This window comes from Felis catus, chromosome F1, assembly GCF_018350175.1.
Source record: "Felis catus isolate Fca126 chromosome F1, F.catus_Fca126_mat1.0, whole genome shotgun sequence".
NCBI classification, from domain to species: Eukaryota; Metazoa; Chordata; class Mammalia; order Carnivora; family Felidae; genus Felis; species Felis catus.
In genome coordinates this window covers 17,731,178-17,749,650 of record NC_058384.1, presented here as the reverse complement: position 1 = coordinate 17,749,650, position 18,473 = coordinate 17,731,178, and positions in this window count along the sequence as shown.

The window sequence follows — 18,473 nt, the reverse complement described above, 5'->3', positions numbered from 1 at the left end:
AAAAATAGTCTTATGTCTATTCAGTACAGTTTCTACCACCAAATAAGTTTGCCTCAAACTTAGGTGAAAATTTTCAGTTTTCAGAACTTCAAGACAATTATATCTTACTAATTTGGGGGAATTAAGCACCTGATAAGCTTTTGGACTCAATTTTGAGAGCAAAGGTCACTATCATTGAAAAATTAACACCTGTCAACCAGAACAATGTTAGGCAACCTTTCTAAGATTAATGAATGATCTTTTGCAAAGATGTAGAAAGAATATTCAAAAGTAGATTCTTCACTTAAAGATATGTCCAGAAAATCAGATTGGAAAGCAAAGAATTAATGCCCCTTTGAATGCATTTAAATAAAAGATTACGGTTTTTAATTTGGTCTGACTTTTTATGTTTTATTTCAAGCTGTCAACATTGTAAGGTCATGTTAATTTCCATATGTTTGGAAGGATGCAATAAGTTACCTTTATTAGTTATCAAGGGACTGAATTTTTAAATAAATTATTATTTTTAAAAGGCAGTGCTTTATTTAAATTTGTGTTTTAACTTTTTTTTGTTAGTAGGGAGAAACCATTTTTAAATTTGAGTTAGACTAACTTTAATGTCAACGTCAAACTATAGCACTATTTCTTGGAAAAATAACATAATAAAAGCTTTTTTTAACACCAAAAGAACTTCTAACTCAAGAGAAATATGGGTCTTCATGTTTCAATCTATATTTCAGTGGATTTGTAGGGGTTTCTCAGACATAGTTCATTTTATTTTCAGGCACACAACTCATACTTAAGAAACATTAAAGATTGAAGAACGTTGTAAAATTCTTGTAAACAATTGAGCTACTAGGCACCAAAAAATTTCTGGTACTGAGCCATGACTTCAGCAAGATGAGCACAGCTGGACCATTAAGCAAGGAAGAGATGAGCCTTAGGAGGAGTCTGCAGAGCTGTAGAAGAAACCAGTAGGTATGTGGAGCCTTCTAGGGCATGGTTAGGAATTTGAATTTTGTTGTAGAAGCAGTTAAAGGAGGGGGGTGGGGTGGCGGGGGCGGTTAAGTGGAATGACATGATTTCCTTTATGGTGAGTGGACAGACGGGAGCTAGAGTACAGTTAGGGAGGTGATCTGATCAGTCAAGAGTTACTGGTGGCTCCCTCTGGGTCTTAGCATGATCCAACCTAACAATCTATTTCAGCTAGATGGCGTTTACCACAGTCTTAATTCCTGTATCTCAGAAGATTCTTGATTAATTTTTAAAGTCACTTTCTCATAATAATTTGTGGCAACAAAGAATACAACTCAGCAAATAGATTTCTTTAGTGGTTATGCAATCAACCACAGGTTGTGGCTCTTGGGAACCTCATGGCTAAAATGCCCGTGTGCTGTTTTGGGAACACCACTTCTCTAATCTCAGAACTAGAAGGTACCTAGCCTTGGCTCTAAATATAAAGGTCATTGGCCATTGCTCTTAATGTAATTCCTCAAAATGTTTATAGGAAAAGTCTGCTTATTCAGAAATGAGACATGAGAAACTGTTAACTTAGATCTGGAGCCTATTGTATTATATGACTGACATTAAACACAGCAGTAACACTTTGTAGTTCTTCCCAGAGTGGTTACTTTCCAGTTCCTCTGTGGCTTCGGGTTTATATGAGACGCGCGTATATTTTTGGACTAAAGAGAAAACCATAGTGATTGTTCTAGAAGTATTTGTTGAGATCCTGCTTTGTGTGAGGCACTATGTACTACATACTAGGCATATAAAATAAAATATCCCTACCCTCAAAAAGCTGATTGTCCAGTGGGAGAGAGAGTAGTGTAGAAGTACCATAGCAGATGTAAATTTTAGATGTAAATTTAGGTGTACGTAGGAACAACATATAACCTCAGTGGTGGGAGACTAAGTAGGGGCGGGTATCAGGAGTTTTTTTTCCTGGAGGAAGTCAGCTGAATTCTGAAGAGCAAGTAAGTTCAGCTATAAGCAGCAAAGGAACATTATAGACCAGGGGATGCAAAGAAACTGATCCAACTAGTGACCAAAGCTAGGACAATTTGAGCAATAAAATAAACTAGGATTATAGATTATAACCTAAAATATAAATATGAGTACTTACTGCTATAAATAAATTATTGAATAAACAAATGGAGAGAAGTGAGAAATTTCCCTGGCAGAATTCCAAATTCCATAGATACTCCGCCCTTAAGGGAATAGGATCCTAAAGTATGAGCTGTGCAGATTGACTTGGTTTCAGAGAAAACAGGTGTTTGTTTTTTTTTTTTAATGTTTATTTATTTTGAGAGCAAGTGCTGGAGGGGCAGAGAGAGGGAGAGAGAGAATCTCAAGAATTCTCCACACTAGTAGCACAGAGCCCAACATGGGGCTTGATCTCAGGACGCTGAGATCATGATCTGACCAAAATCAAGAGTCGGATGCTTAACCGACTGAGCCCCCCTGCCCAACTGAACCGCCCAGGCACCCTGAGTAGGTCTCTTTTTAAAGTTTTTATTTAAATTTCTAGTTAGCATATAGTGTGATATTTTTCTCAGATGTACAGTATAGTGATTCAGTAGTTCTACACATTACGCAGTGCTCATCATGACAAGTGCACTCTTCAGTCCCCTTCACCTATTTCACCCATCCCCCCTCCCCTCTGGTAACCAACCATTTGTTCTCTATAGGTAAGAGTACAGTATGGAAAGAGAAAAAAAGTAATTTGACAGTGCAGAAGCCTGACAAACTACCTTAGCCAGGTGATCAGGATCAACATCAAAAGTTATATCATGTTGGGGCGCCTGGGTGGCTCAGTCAGTTAAGCGTCAGACTCGGTTTCAGCTCAGGTCATGATCTCATGGTTCGTAAGTTCAAGCCCCAAATCAGGCTCTGTGCTGACAGCATGGAGCTTGCTTGGGATTCTCTCTCTGCCCCTACCCCACTCGCGCGCTCTCTCAAATAAATAAGCAGAATTTTAAAGAAGTTATATCATGTTGATAGTACTCTTGATAAATTGTAATGAAAATGGCACTTTAACTCTGTGGTTTTCCTTCCCCAAACTCAACCCCAGCCAAAATGAGAAAAATATTAGGTAAATCCTGTTGAGGGACGTCCCACTAAATAACCAGTACTCCTCAAACAAGGTAAGTAAGAAACTGTCTCCGCTATGAGGAGCTGAGGAGACATGATGAAATGTGATGTGACAGACTGAATGGGATCGTGAAACAGAAAAGGGCGTTACCTAAAAACTAAGAAATAAAGTATGGGCTTTAGATGGTATTAATGTATGAGTATTGATTGATTATTGTAACAAATGTCCCACGCTAATGTGAGATGTTAATAATAGGGGAAATCAGTGTAGGATATATGAGAATTCTTTTTTCTTTGCAGTTTTTCTGTAAATCTAAAAAAAAAAACTGTTCTAAAATAAAAAGTTTACCAAAAATAAAAAGCATGAGGATAGATTCAGTATATACAAAACAAAGTACAAGACAGGAGTGCCAGCTGACGCTGAAGAAGGACACCGAGAATAACGCAATGATCTGTTTTGGCTGTCACTTAAAAAAGAGGCACACGTGGAGTTGAGAGGACGTTTGAGTGAGTCTCAACTTTGACTAAGAAATTGTATAGTTTTGCAAGGATAGGAAACCTCTATGTACTCCGTATTTATCTCTAAATTCTAGCTGAGGGGCGCCTGGCCGGCTCAGTTGGAACAGCATGCGACTCTGACCTCAGGGTGGTGAGGTCAAGCCCCACGTTGGGCATGGAACTTACATTAAAAAGAAATAATAATAAATTCTACTTACTAAGAATCATGCTCTCATCTCTGTCAATAGATTTTATTACATATGTCCTTATTCAGATATCAGACTGCCTGTCATTCATTTCTTTCACCTGGGATCTTCACAGCTTCTCACTATGAGAATCAAGAAATCTTTCCATTTGTATATGGTTTTAATTTGTTCTCGGTTCTCTGGGAGCCATTTGTCCTTGATCGGTTTGAGAAGCAAACTCCCTATAAATACCCAGGTTCTGAAAGAGATCTTGGGTTTGGACCTGGGTGGGGATTCTCATGAATTCTAAGTTAAAGTTCCCAAAAGTGAGAAGAGTCCAGGTTAACCAAGTTTTTTTTTTTAGATTGTATTTATTTTTAAGTAATCTTTACACCCCATGCGGCACTGGAATTCACACCCCCAAGATCAAGAGTCATGTGCTCTACTGACTGAGCCAGCCAGGTGCCCTCACTTGAGCCAATTTTTGTGCAAAATGTTTGCCATGTCCCTGAAGGTGACTTCAGGGATTTGCCCGTGTGCACTGCTTGTGTCCTATGGTGACACAATCTGTGATCAGAGGTTTAGGAGCTCTGTGATCAGAGCTAATCTGTGATCAGAGGTTTAGGAGCCTTTTGGAAGAACCGCATAAAAAAAGAGTCTTCAGCAACTTCAAGAGAAAGAACCAAGGCAAATACAAGTAATACCCTAAAGATTCACCTTTAGTTTTCGAGACCCGAAGGACCGTTTTATCTTAGAAACTTTTCTGCATGAGCTTCAGTGGGATAGCAGCCTAATAACTCCATTCACTCCAATGGGCGTGACTGTTGCTCAGAAGAGGAGATCGTATATATAGCCACTTGTATATGGTGGCTCTATTCTTTCAACAAAAACTTGAGTGCCTATTTTGAAGTATTTTCTAGGCTAAGGGGCAGCAGACTCTTTCTGTGAAGGGCCAGATAGTGAGTATTCTAGGCTTTTTGAGCCATATAGTCACAACTACTGTCACAACTACTGAACCCTGCCACTGTAGCATATAAAGGCTGCCCTAGACATGTTCACAAAATGGGAACAAATGAGTGTGCCTGGGTTCCAATGACACTCGTGAATGGACACTGAAATTTGGATTTCAGTTCATTGTCATGTGTCCCAGTATTTTTAAAACATTGTTTTTCAGGCATTTGCAAATGTGAAAACTATTCATTGCATATGAGCCATGCAGAAAAGCCCACGTGCTGGATTTGGCTTACAGGCTGTAGTTTGTTGACCTCCATTCTGGGTGTTCACCATACAGCAGGGGCAGGAAAGAAGAAGAAGCATGAAAAATGCAAAGTCTCCTGAGCTTGCCGTCTAGTGGATAAAAGTCCTTCTGCAGCAATGATCTCTTTCCACAATGCTGTGTCTCTAGCACAGGAACGTGGAAAGCCATTTTGGAGGGCACACCCATGACCAAAAGCTTTTTTGTGTGGAGTTGTGTGGCAATTTCCACAGGCGTGCACACAAGCAGTGTTGAAGTGTATGTGCGTTTTCAGAGAACCAGGGGACTCTCTTTTCTGCTAAAGCCCAGTAAACGGTGAGACGTTTTAGACCTTTTATTATTTGAGTGGAGTAGGAAGATCTCTACTATGCTACACCACTTGAACACAGAGACGGGAGAGGTTTGGGGTTGAGATGGCCTTCACTAAATACTCTTGAAAGGTTTGTGCTTATGATAGCCTGCTAAGTGAGTGTGGGAAAGCACAGGCTATTTTGCAAGGCTGGCTTTTCTTCCTCTTTCTTTCCTTTCTGGTTCTTTCATCCTGAGCTATTGAAATTTCTTTTCTGAATATAAAAGAAGGCTTCTCAAGTTCAGAGCGCTTACATGAAGACTTGGAACCCAGCTGATTTTTTTTTTTTTTTTTTGTATGACTGAGTCTCTTTAAATATTCATATATATTTTATGGCCAGTGCCTGAACTCTGGCTAATTTGGAGGGGTTAAATTTGGAAAGATGGAAAATTGTTTTTTTCCACTGTTAACCACTGTTCAAAGCCAACCCAGTAAGTAAGCACTTTATATTTTTTTCAATATTTTTCACATTTAAAGGCCAAACTCTGGTCAGTCCTCACTCCCACTTCCCATATTCTGTTCAGCCAATCCCAGGAGAGACTTCTCACGGGCCCTGTGGTTCCCTCGGGAAAGGCAACATGCTATTCATAGAACTGGGGTATGGTGTTCCCGTGCTATTGAATTGCAAAGCTTTGCGGTACAGTTTCAGTGATCTATCTTTTCTGGAAAGGCCTCTGGCACTCTTGGAGATTGAAAAGCGGCTCCATGAATACAGGGTAGCATTAGCATATGCATATTAAAATTTTAGTTGCTCCTCTTCATTTTTTTTCCATTATGAAGAATAATGAAGTCTAAAAATCTAAAAATTGCAAGCAACCAAAGAACGAAAGGTTGAAAGGTTAGACGTGATGTTTTGGATGCTCATCCATAAAATGGCATTATCCCCTCGTGCTCTCTGAACACGGCATCTGCCTGAGAGCTGACCTGCCAAAGGCCACCGTCACAGCTACCACGAAAAGCTAGCTTAGGAAGATAGCCAACGTGGAATTTATGAAATGTCTCTTTGCCCACCACGTTCTCCCTAGAGAAGATTAGAGTACAGTCTGAAGACCAGAATCACCTCTACTGGGGCCTTTCCAGTCTTCTTGCCCTGCACAGGCAGCCAGAGTGGACCAGGAATGGGGACCGCAGGTAAGAGAAGGGAAAGGTGATCAGGGAAAACAGTCACATCCATAGAGCCACAAGCAGAGGCCAAAACAGTTTTCCAGTTTCGGTCCCCCAGGAAGTGTTCTCATTTTCCAGCATCTGCCCACCCTCTGGTGGTCTAAGTGCATTCTAATACATCTTCAGCACAGAGGAGGAATGTGTCTTTTTCCCTTTCCCGGCTTCTCCTGGGTGTATGTGGATAAGCAGTCTGGTGAAACCAGCTGTTTATGTAACTGTGCATTCTTGCTTCTCCATTATCTGGGACTCTCCAGGCAACTTTGACATTAGTTTCACCTCTCCTGGGGGGTGAAGAAGGAGGGCCAGGAATTTGGACAGAAACCTGGGTCTCGGGCACCTGGGTGATTCAGTCTGTTCAGCATCTGACTTTTGATTTGGGCTCAGGTCACGATCTCATGGTTGGGAGTTCAAGCCCCGTGTCAAGCTCTGTGCTGACAGCACGGAGAATGCTTGGGATTCTCTTGTTTTCACCCTCTGCCCCACTTCCCCTCAAAATAAATAAATAAATCTTAAAAAAGGAAAAAAAAAAAAAAAAAGAAAGAAATCCGGGCCTCATGACCTCAATCTCAGTATATTACTTCTTCCTTCTTCTCAGAGTCAAAAGACTAATCCCCAGCTCTCTGCAAAGCAAGCAGTGAATGAAATGCCCTACTCAGTGTAGGACTTAGCCTCATACAGCAGCACCACGAGGCTCTCTGGTAGTCTCTGCTTAAATACTTCCACGTTTTGAGAGAGCTCACTGGGTCCCGGGACATTCTTGACTGGCTGGTTCCAACTGTTAGGAAGCTTTTTTCCTAGATGGAGCCAAAATCTCAGTGGAATCCTCTTTCCTCACCCCCAGCAGGTCGAGTTCTTACTACTTGGCATCATGCAAGCCATCAAACAGTACAGAGCATGATCCCTTCGTGGAGTGTTAGGGGTAAGATGTGCACATGTGGAAATAGTTTTTATATAATATCCTAATCCTGTGCAGTAAACATTAGTTTTAAAACAGACGATGAAGGGGCGCCTGGGTGGCGCAGTCGGTTAAGCGTCCGACTTCAGCCAGGTCATGATCTGGCGGTCCGTGAGTTCGAGCCCCGCGTCAGGCTCTGGGCTGATGGCTCGGAGCCTGGACCCTGTTTCCAATTCTGTGTTTCCCTCTCTCTCTGCCCCTCCCCCATTCATGCTCTGTCTGTCTCTGTCCCAAAAATAAATAAACGTTAAAAAAATTTTTTTTTAAAACAGACGATGAAGACAGATTCAGAGAGGTTAATTTGGGGGTTGGGGGAGCTGGCTGGCTCCTTTGGCAGAGTGTGTGACTCTTGATCTCGGGGTTGTGAATTTGATCCCCACATGGGGCAGGAAGCCTACTTTAAAAAAAAGTGAATAAAATAAAATCTTTAAAAGAAAAGAAAGGTTAAATTAATGGCTGCAGATGTTGTAATGAAAACATTATTAAAGGGCAGATTGGAGTGTTAAATGGGTTGTGTGGAGGATGTGGGATTTAAGTGGCATTCTAGAGATATTGAATCATATTGTAGTTTAGTTGCACTGACCAAAAAGATGGTCAATGACACAGCTGAGACTGATCTTCAAGGAAGACCATGTGTGTACATCTTGACCCCGTTAAGACAGTTAGATCTGATGGTGAATTAATTATATTCTTTATCTGATAATTAATTTATAGGAGGAAGAACTTCAAATAAGCAAATGGAAGAACTCTGAACCTATCAGGTTGCTAAAACACTGAAAGGCGCCACCAACAGAGATGTGTGACATCTCCATCCTGGGAGATCATCGGAGGCGGTCACTGGTCCTGAGTGGTTTGGACACTCAGCTGCCAGAAGGCAGGGGTCTGGTTGGAATCACTCCTCTCGGATTTGAGAATCGGATCGTAACTCACTGATTTAGAGGGAGAGGAAAACAGGTGGGATCTTTGCACTGTTAGAGCAAATACCAGTTAAAACTAACAGGCCCAATTCTTCCTGTTGGAAGCAAGAGGAAAGGTTTCTTCTTTTTCTTTCAGAATTTCTTTCTCTGTCCTTTTCAGATACATCTAACTCTTCATAAGAGCTAAACAGGCCTCTTGCCAATCTCAAAACTCAAGAATCGAAAACTAAAGTTATTTGCTCTTTCACAGAAACCTCCTTTTCTCTGCTGTCCCCTTCTCTCTGCTCCTCCAGCCTCAGTTTATCCCTCCCGTGTCAAACCGACTCCAGAGAAGAGCTGGATGTGATCTTGTAGACAGTGGTTCTCTTCCTCGGTGCGTTTCCCCGAGAGGAGCACAATTTTCTGGCTGATAATGCGTTACCTGCCCTGTCTGAGGATGCACAATTCTGTGACTGCTGGCCTAGCCCTGAGTCCACCTCATGTCCTGGACCACATCCTACCTCCAAGCGTCCCTTTTCATGCGCAGGCCACACAGCTGGAAAGGCAGAGACGATAAAGGTCAATGATGGAGACCATGGGATGGAGAGCCCATAGGCAGGCAGCAGGGTGGACAGTGGCTGCATTAGTTACTGGGAAACAGGCAAACAACAGGGGACTTAGGCTGATAAGTACAAACATGGGAAAAGAAACCAAGGTGCTACGTCATCCTCCCTTGTTCCCATCCTAACCTGAGGAAAACCAGCCCTTCCTATCCGGCTCTGTAGCAGAGCTGATGACGCTGAGGGGCTACCCAGGTCCCTCGGGCACAGAGGGAATATTCAGAGTGCTGTGCCCTTCTCCCCTGCTGATACCACTCATCTAAAGGGTTTTTCTCCCCCCCCGCCCCCCGCCCACGGGAACCCTGGGAAGATCCACCAAAGCCTGCAGAAATCCTTTGCAGCTTGTTTTCAGTTTACAGCCCCATACCTGGGCTGCTGCGGGAAGTTCCACAACCAGCACATTTCACTTTGGTGGAACCAGCCCGTCGTGGCCTGAGAGACGGTTGAGGAGAGGAGTCGACTGTCCGCTACTCCCTACAACCATGGCAGAGCTAAGCGTGTTAGAGACCCCTCAAGAGGGGTTGCGAGTGGCAGGACTCTCTCTCTTTCCAATAAAAGTGAGCTAGGGAAGTTGCCGTGGCAAATGCAGAACCTGGGTGAGTCCTCCGTTAATTTCCATCAGCGGATTGCTGAAGCCTACTCAAATTTTACTGGCGTGGACCTGGGGCAGATCTAGGTGGAGCTCACTCCTAACAACCTTTGTCTCGGCCGTCTTGCCTGCTCTCCAACCCCAAATGAAGGGAAGGCTGGGAAGAGTGGTAGGATGGCAAGGAGAGACTGTTGCTCACCCGCTAGCAGCAGCTACTTAGTTTGGAGATAATCTAGAGAAAGACAAAGAAGGAAAGAAGAGACTGAAGAGCTGTGTTGACTGTTTACTTAGAACTTTTTAAATTTTTTTTTTATTTGAGAGAGAGAGAGTGAGTGTGAGCGGGGGGAGGGGCAGAGAGAGAGAGAGAAGAGCGAATACTAAGCAGGCTCCACGCTCAGCACAGAGCCCGGCACAGGGCTCGATTCCGTGACCCTGGGATCGTGACCTGAGCCAAAATCAAGGGTCAGATGCTCAACCGACTGAGCCACCCAGGCGCCCCTAGGTAGAACCCTTTACCAAAGCCAAAAGTCCCTCCCCTGGCCAACCTATGAAGGTATCAAAGGAAGAGGAGAAAACTACAGGTCATGACTGCAAAGTGCCAGGGCACCGGAAGGACTGGAGAAGGGACTCTGGGGCGTGTGGAGATTACAGAGACAGGTTAATCAGGAGAGCCTGACAGGACAAAACTCCTAGCTAGGAGACACTCGACTCAAATGGACAGATTGAGGGAATCTTGGAAGGGGGGGCTGGTGAACCCTATGTCAATAACTTTTATTCAGGCTAATCTATCCTTGCCCTTTCTGGTAGATATTAGTGCTACCTATTCCTCAGCTTCCTTGGAAATGTCCCCCTTTCCAGCTGACAACAGATAGAAGTTACTGGCATTTTTGGTTCTCCCTCTTGTTCTTTCTCCTCTGTGATGGTCACACAGATAGGTGCTCTTACTGGGAAACAGGAGGGTTTGCTTACTTTTTCTTTTTTTTTCTTTCTTTCTTTTCTTTCTTTCTTTCTTTCTTTCTTTCTTTCTTTCTTTCTTTCTTTCTTTCTTTCTTTCTCTTTCTTTTTTCTTTCTTTCTTTTCCTTCTTTCCTTCTTTCTTTCTCTTTCTCTTTTTCTCTTTCTTTCTTTGTTTCTTTCTCTCTCTCTCTTTCTTTCTCTCTTTCTTTCTCTCTTCTTTCTTTCTTTCTTTCTTTCTTTCTTTCTTTCTTTTTCTCTCTTTCTTTCCTTCCTTCCTTCCTTCCTTCTTCTTTCTTTCTTTCTTTCTTTCTTTCTTTCTTTCTTTCTTTCTTTCTCTTTCTTTCTCTCTCTCTTTTTCTCTTTCTTTTCTTTCTTTCTTTCTTTCTTTCTTTGTTTCTTTCTCTCTCTCTTTCTCTCTTTCTTTCTTTCCTTCCTTCCTTCCTTCCTTCCTTCCTTCCTTCCTTCCTCTTTTTCTTTCTTTCTTTCTTTCTTTCTTTCTTTCTTTCTTTCTTTCTTTCTTTCTCTTTCTTTCCTTCCTTCTTTCTTTCTTTCTTTCTTTCTTTCTTTCTTTCTTTCTTTCTTTCTTTCTTTCTTTCTCCTTCCTTCCTTCCTTCCTTTCTTTCTTTCTTTCTTTCTTTCTTTCTTTCTTTCTTTCTTTCTTTCTTTCTTTCTCCTTCCTTCCTTCCTTCCTTCCTTCCTTCCTTCCTTCCTTCCTTCCTTCCTTCCTTCCTGTGTGTCTTTCTTGTAAGCTCTATGCTCAGTGTGGGGCTTTAACTCACAACCCTGAGATCAAGGGTCACATGCTCTACCCACTGAGCCAGGTGCCTTTTTTTTTTTTTTTTTTTTTAAAGAAAGGAGGGCTTCCTTTCTCTCCTAATTCTCCCAACAGGGGAGAGATCTGCAGTGCCAAGTAAAGGTTACTATATTCTGTATTCTGGTTGGAGTGTTTGTGGAGCTCCCTGAAAAAAAAAAAGCCTTTGAATTGATGACTATGTGCCTTCTGGAAGAAAAGGGGGACGACGGCCAGTGGCAGACGAATACCATGCCGGAAAAGCACCCAAACTGAAACAAATAGATGTATTGCTTTGCACCCTAGGGATTAGTGGGATTGGATTAATTCAAGATCTAGAGCCAATAAAAATAATTTACAAGAAAGTTAAGTATGATCATATGTACACAATATCCTTTGCCAAGAGCTCAGTTAGAAGTAAAAAGTCAGTTATAAAAGGAGTGGAAAATGGGGGGAAATTAAAAAGGAACATTCACCCTGTAATATTCTTCTACTTCCAGGAAAGAAGGAAAGTAAATTTGGTAAAGACGGTCAACCACTATATAGATTTGTAAAAGGCGTTAGAAATAAGTGCATATTGTATTTGTCCCGTTAATCCCTGGGGTCTCCAACTCTGCAACTATCCTGACTTCGGTACCATCATCTGCAAAGTATCTCTCTCTGGTCCATCTGTGTCCTGTTTTTTCTGTCCCTCTAGTGGACAAGTCTAAAGTTTTGTTTGCTTTTACTTGTGAAGGAGCCCAATATTTATGGCAAAGAATCCCCCAAAGATTTCAAGGCTCCCTCTACCATCTTCTCTAGTCCTTTACAGGAAAACCTGGAAAACGTTTTCTTACCAGAGGGATCTGTGATCACACAGTATATAGACCTGCTGCCAGCCTCAGAAACGAAAGGGCAATGCAGGGCTGATCCTTGGGCTTTGTTACGTTTCCTTTTTCACAGGGTCTTAATGCCTCCTTCGACAAACTACAACATCCCCAAGCTGAAGTAAATATTTAGGGCGTCTGTTGTCCGCTGGAGGCCATTAAATATTACATTCTGGAAGTCAGCAACATTTGCATATAAAACCACCTACTACAGAAAAACAACTTAGGCAATTTAGGGGACTAGTAGGGCACTGTGGACAGCGGAGCCCAGCTTTTGTCAAGCGTGCACGATCTCAGAGCAATTGTGTGGTAACTCTGCAGACCCTGGTCCTGAGAGTCTGGAGAGGCTTTTGAACAACTGAAGTTAGCTATAGCCTCTCCCCAGCTTTGGGGATTCCAGATCTTGAGAGACCTTTCCATTTGTTTGGTCAGGAAGATAAAGGTGTTGCTAATGGAGCGTCAACTCGAAAATTGGTCTAGACCGTAGACCAATAGCGTATTTCTCTGTTCTTCCAGATGCTGTGGTCCTGGGAATGCCTGGGTGTCTCTGAGTGATGGCGACCATGGCAGGCCCTGTGCTATGGAAAGGCCCAAGCTCGCCTGGGTGGGTCACTCTCTTGCATGTCCCATATGCTACAACAGGGATTCTACCGGTACGTCTGTCCCCAGGTGTGCCAACAGACCACAAGCAAGTGTTATTACCCAGTCCTGATATAGTGATTGGGAGGTACAGTCTCCTAAACCCAGCTACTCTCTGCGAGATTCTGATCAAGGAGATGATCGTGATTGCCTCATAGTAACAGAAGACGCAAGGCCTCAGCCTGATCTCCTGATACCCTGATTCAAAATGCAGACCTGATAACGTTTGCTGATGGGTCATGTATGCAGAATAAGAATGGCCAGCTTAAGTCTTCCTATGCTTTAGTGATTTCTCATGGAATTTTGGAGTCTTATTTATTTCCTTAAAATTTTTTTTGATGTTTATTTATTATTGAGACACAGATAGAGACAGAGCATGAGTGAGGGAGGGGCAGAGATAGAGGGAGAGACAGAATCTGAAGCAGGTCCCAGGCTCTGAGCTATCAGCACAGAGCCCAAGATGGGGCTCGAACTCACGAGCCATAAGATCGTGACCTGGGACGAAATGGGACACCTAACCGACTGAGTCACCCAAGTGCCCCTGGATTGTCTCCTTCTTGTTTGTCAAGCCTCTGAATTTGGGTCTGTGGCCATGTCCTGTGTTTGACTTAGCAGAACGCTCTCATAATCATGTTCAATACTGAAAGGGACTTCTCCCTTCCTCAGAAACCCTGAGGCCTAGTTCTAAAGATCTGAAAAGGACTTGAAGGGGAAGTCTGCCACCCCTATCAGCTGAGGGACTTGGTCTCCAGGAAGGTAGTTCCAGAGGAGAGAGTCTGTCACCACGTTGGTGGGACCCTTTCAAAGTGCTGCAGCTCACCCACTAGGGACCACTAGGGGCCACCCACTAGCTACCGCAGAGAAAGGCAGTTCAGCTGGATTCAGGCTCCCATGTTAAGCCAGCACCACAGGACAGGACCATGGGTCCCTCAAAGGACCTAACACTTATCTTTGCCTGGGCAGCTGATTGCTATGGACCTCGATGGAAAAGAAATATTTTAGCAGATGTATTCCTATTCTCACAGGCTGCCTGGCTACTGGCAGCTGTGGTTAGGCTAGTTACTTTGAAAGTCACATTTATGGGGCACCTAGGTGGCTCCGTCGGTTAAGCGTCCGACTTCAGGTCAGGTCATGATCTCGCAGTTCGAGAGTTCGAGCCCCGCGTCGGGCTCTGTGCTGACAGCTCAGAGCCTGGAGCCTGCTTCAGATTCTGTGTCTCCCTCTCCCTCTCTGCTCATTCTCTGTCTCTCTCTGTCTCTCAAAAATAAATAACATTTAAAAAAAAAAAAGAAAATCACATTTACTAGGAAAGAATGTTGTGTGTCCAGCCTTGTGTCTGCACTTGCCTCAGTGGCTCCACACCCACACATTTCTGGCCAGCGGAACTGGAGACTGCCCTCAGCGTGGACACGGTCTACACTCAAGTGCCCTCGAGCCCAGCAGTCCGACTATTAGCAGGGTGCAAGCAGGACACGTTCTCGCTGGCGAGTTTTATAATAACAAAGGAAATGTGATGTGGAAAACTTGTGGGGGTTCGGAGCCGACGGCCAGGAAAAAATTGTTGAGAGGTCTTAGGGGCAAAAAGGCGGTTTTATTAAAGCCTGGGGACAGGACCTCTGGGTAGAAAGCTGCACTGGGGTTGCCACGGGTGACTGATTATATGCCTTCAGGTTGGGAGTGGGTTCGGGACAGCACAGGCCTCCAAGGTATTTTGGAAACAAGGTTTCGAGGATCCTGAGGGACCAGCTCTCGTTAGGAAAAGGTCAGTTATGACTGTGTAGTAAAAGCTCAGTCACGAGACCCTTCGGATGTGTATCAGTGGGCCGAATGCTTAGAGGATGATTGCCAACCTGTATCTTGGGGGGTGGAGATAAAGGAAGTTTCCAAAGGAATTTTTGTACGTTAAAGTAGCCTTACGGGATCCTGAAGGGTTGGGCCAAGATTACCTTTTGCCCTTAGCAAAGTGTCATCATCGAGGCAGCTGAGCCCCTAGAGGAAGGTCACTCTGCCTGTCTCAATGACTTGTCAATGAGCTGTAGCTTATAAGGAAATATAATATCTTTTCTTTTGCTTTTGTTTCCCACATCAAAGGTACTCAATATGCAACCAGGTGCCCAAACTCTACATACACCACAGACCCACACCCCCCCCACACACACACACCCACACACACAAACTGGTTTGATTGCAAGTATGATGTAGAAAAGGAAAAAAAAAACCCCATGTAATTAATAGACAAACCATTAGAAACTGCAAAAGAATGTCTAATGTCACCTGGCTAGCACTGGGATCTACACTCTCTCTAGTCCCACTATGGATGAATAAACGCAGGTGAATGATTCTCTGTTTAAAGGTGATTTCCCCAGGGCCCCTGGCTGGCTCAGTCTGTTGATCTTGGGGTTGTGACTTTGAACCCCATTGGATGCAGAGATTACTTAAGGAAATAAAAAAAGTTATATCCTCAAGGCAAACACTATATTGAATTTTAAAATTCATCCTTACATTAATTTGTAATCCTAGTAATTGCTTTGTTTGCATTTTACTGTGGGCTTGCTGGACACTTAGACAACTGCAAGTGGCCCAGGGAGAAGGTTGGAATGTTATTATTTTGTGGTAACACAGAGAGGAGATCGTAATTACGGACAAAGGCAAATTAAAAAATAAGCAGCTTAACTCTCCTTGTTGAAAATAAGGGAAAAGAAACCTTCCTTTTGACTCAAAATTTCTTTTTCAGTCCTTTCCAGATATATGTATACATTTTTATAATGGCTACTTACGTCTCTCTCTCTCTCGTCTCTCAACTCAAGAATGTCTCCTCCAGGACCTGGGAGCCATTGTTTCTTTGAAATGCAACATCCAGGGAGCCAGCGCCCTCCACCCTCCCACTTCCCGTGGGAGGGCAACTTCTGTGGGTGCCTTCCTCCGGTTTGCAAAACCACCTTCCGGCCCAAAGAATGAGAGGTTCGTTTCTCTTCCAGATAAAGCCAACACAAGTGGTCTCCCCAGTTACTAATACAAAGTTAGGACGAAGTATGTGTGACACAGGTGTCGGGTCCTCTCACTAGAGGATCAGTGATTGATTATCTCGGGAACACGGATTTAATGGGCTGTGTCTGCTTGGCTAGATAAGGGGGAGATTCCTCTTTGCAATCCCTGAGCAGACTGCCTGTGATGCACATCACATTCTGGCTTAATGCTTATTCAATAATAAAAGTGTTCTCTTTCTCTACTACCTTTGTGAAGAGGATTTTTGGCTTGGGAGATCTTACTTTTAATTATACTACATTTTTAATGTTAATTAGAATTATAATCCCCCAACACTCTCCAAAGCATCAGCAAATATGGCTCCTGTGCTGTCACGATAGTCTTACATATTCTCGTGGAAAAGGTGTGATTGCCACTCCAAACAGCAGCCCTGTGGTGGTGTGGCCAAAGGTGACTGCTCGGGTGCTGTGCCCTCGTGGCCCCCACTCTCAGTGGCCCCCAGCCATCAGATGACTTTAAAGCATGGTCTTTATCCAGCTTCAACAAGGGAGCTGGCTTGGTGTTGTCTTCTTTATCTCTCTTTTCATGTATTCAGATTCTGTTAGGATTCACCACAACAGCCTTGTCCAGCTCGTTCTGCCAACCTTAGGCGTGAAGCATATTATCTTTCCAGGGGCAGGTTCCCCAAAGATCCTGGAGTCCAAAGGCTTGATTGATGGCAGTCTTCCTAGGCTTCCTCTGGGAGCTACAGCAGCCCCAATTTCCTTGGCCTTTCACCAAGTTGGATTTCTGGTGAACTATAACAGCTCCTCCTGAAATTAAAGTCTATGTATGTATGTATGTATGTATGTGCATGTGTGTGTCCCCTTCCTTCCCTCATTGTTTTAAATGTTTATTTATTTTTGAGAGAGAGAGAGAGACAGCACAAGGGGGGAGGGACAGAGAGAGGGAGACACAGAATCTGAAGCAGGCTCCAGGCTCTGAGCTGTCAGCCCAGAGCCTGACACGGGGCTCAGACTCACGAACCATGAGATCATAACCTGAGCCAAAGTCGGATGCTCAACCTACTGAGCCACCCAGGTGCCCCTCCTTCCTTCCCTCATTTAGAGACTTTTCTTCAAAGAGTCGAGCTACATACTTTGAAGGAAAGGGAGATGGCCTTTTAGTCATCTCCTCCCTTATGCATCTTTGTCCCATCTCTCCTAGTTTGTCCAAATATATTTGCTTTCCATAGACAACAACAGGTTAGTTTCCAACATATATTAAGAACTGATACAGGGGCGCCTGGGTGGCTCAGTAGGTTAAGCGTCCGACTTCAGCTCAGGTCACGATCTCGAGGTCCGGGAGTTCGAGCCCCGCATCAGGCTCTGGGCTGATGGCTCAGAGCCTGGAGCCTGCTTCCAATTCTGTGTCTCCCTCTCTCTCTGCCCCTCCCCCATTCATGCTCTGTCTCTCTGTCTCAAAAATAAATAAACGTTAAAAAATTAAAAAAAAAAGAACTGATACAACTCAACACCCAAAAACCAAATAATCCAATTTAAAAATGGGCAGAAGACACGAACAAACATTTCTCCAAAGAATACATCCAGATGGCCAACAGACACATGAAAAGATGCTCAACATCACTCATCACCAGGAAAACACACATCAAAACCACAATGAGATACCGCCTCGCACCTGTCAGAGCGGCTAAAATCAAGAACATAAGAAACAAGTGTTGCTGAGGATGTGGAGGAAAAGGAACCCCCCATGCACTATTGGTGGGAACGTGAGCCGGTGCAGCCACTGTGGAAAACAGTTCCTCAAAAAGTTAAAAATTGAACTACCCTATGATCCAGCATAAAAACTGAGTTTTTGCCCCCAAAGTACAAAAACACTAATTCAAAGGGATACATGCACCCCTATGGTTATCACAGCAGTATTTACAAAAGCCAAGTTATGGACGCTGCCCAGGTGTCCATCAACAGAACAATAAAGAAAAGGTGGTGCATATATAGAATGGACTATTATTCAGCCATAAATAAGAATGAAATCTCGCCATTTGCAACAACATGGATCAATCTAGAGAGTATAATGCTAAGTGAAAAAAAGTCAGAGAAAGACAAATACTGTATGATTTCAATCATATGTGGAATTTAAGAAACAAATGAGCAAAGAAAAGAGAGAAACCAAGAAACACTCAACTCTAGAGAACAAACTGATGGTCACCAGAGGGGAGGTGGGTGGGGGATGGGTGAAACAGCTGATGGAGAGGAAGAGCACACTTACCTGATGGGCCCTGAGTAATTTTTGGAATTGGAATCACTATCTTGTACACCTGAAACTAGCATAACGCTATGGTAACTGTAATGGAATTTTTTTAAAATATTGTTTTAACATGTATTTATTATTGAGAGACAGAGCATGAGGATGGGAGGGGCAGAGAGAGAGGGAGACAGAATCCGAAGCAGGCTCCAGGCTCTGAGCTGTCAGCACAGAGCTCGATACAGAGCTCGAATTATGAACCGTGAGATCATGACCTGAGCCGAAGTCCGACGCTTAACTGACTGAGCTACCCAGGCGCCCCTATAAAGGAATTTAAAAAATTAATAAAAAAAAAAAGATACTTGCTTTCTCAGTTGGATTGTCAAAGTTCTCATAAAATGGGCAAACCC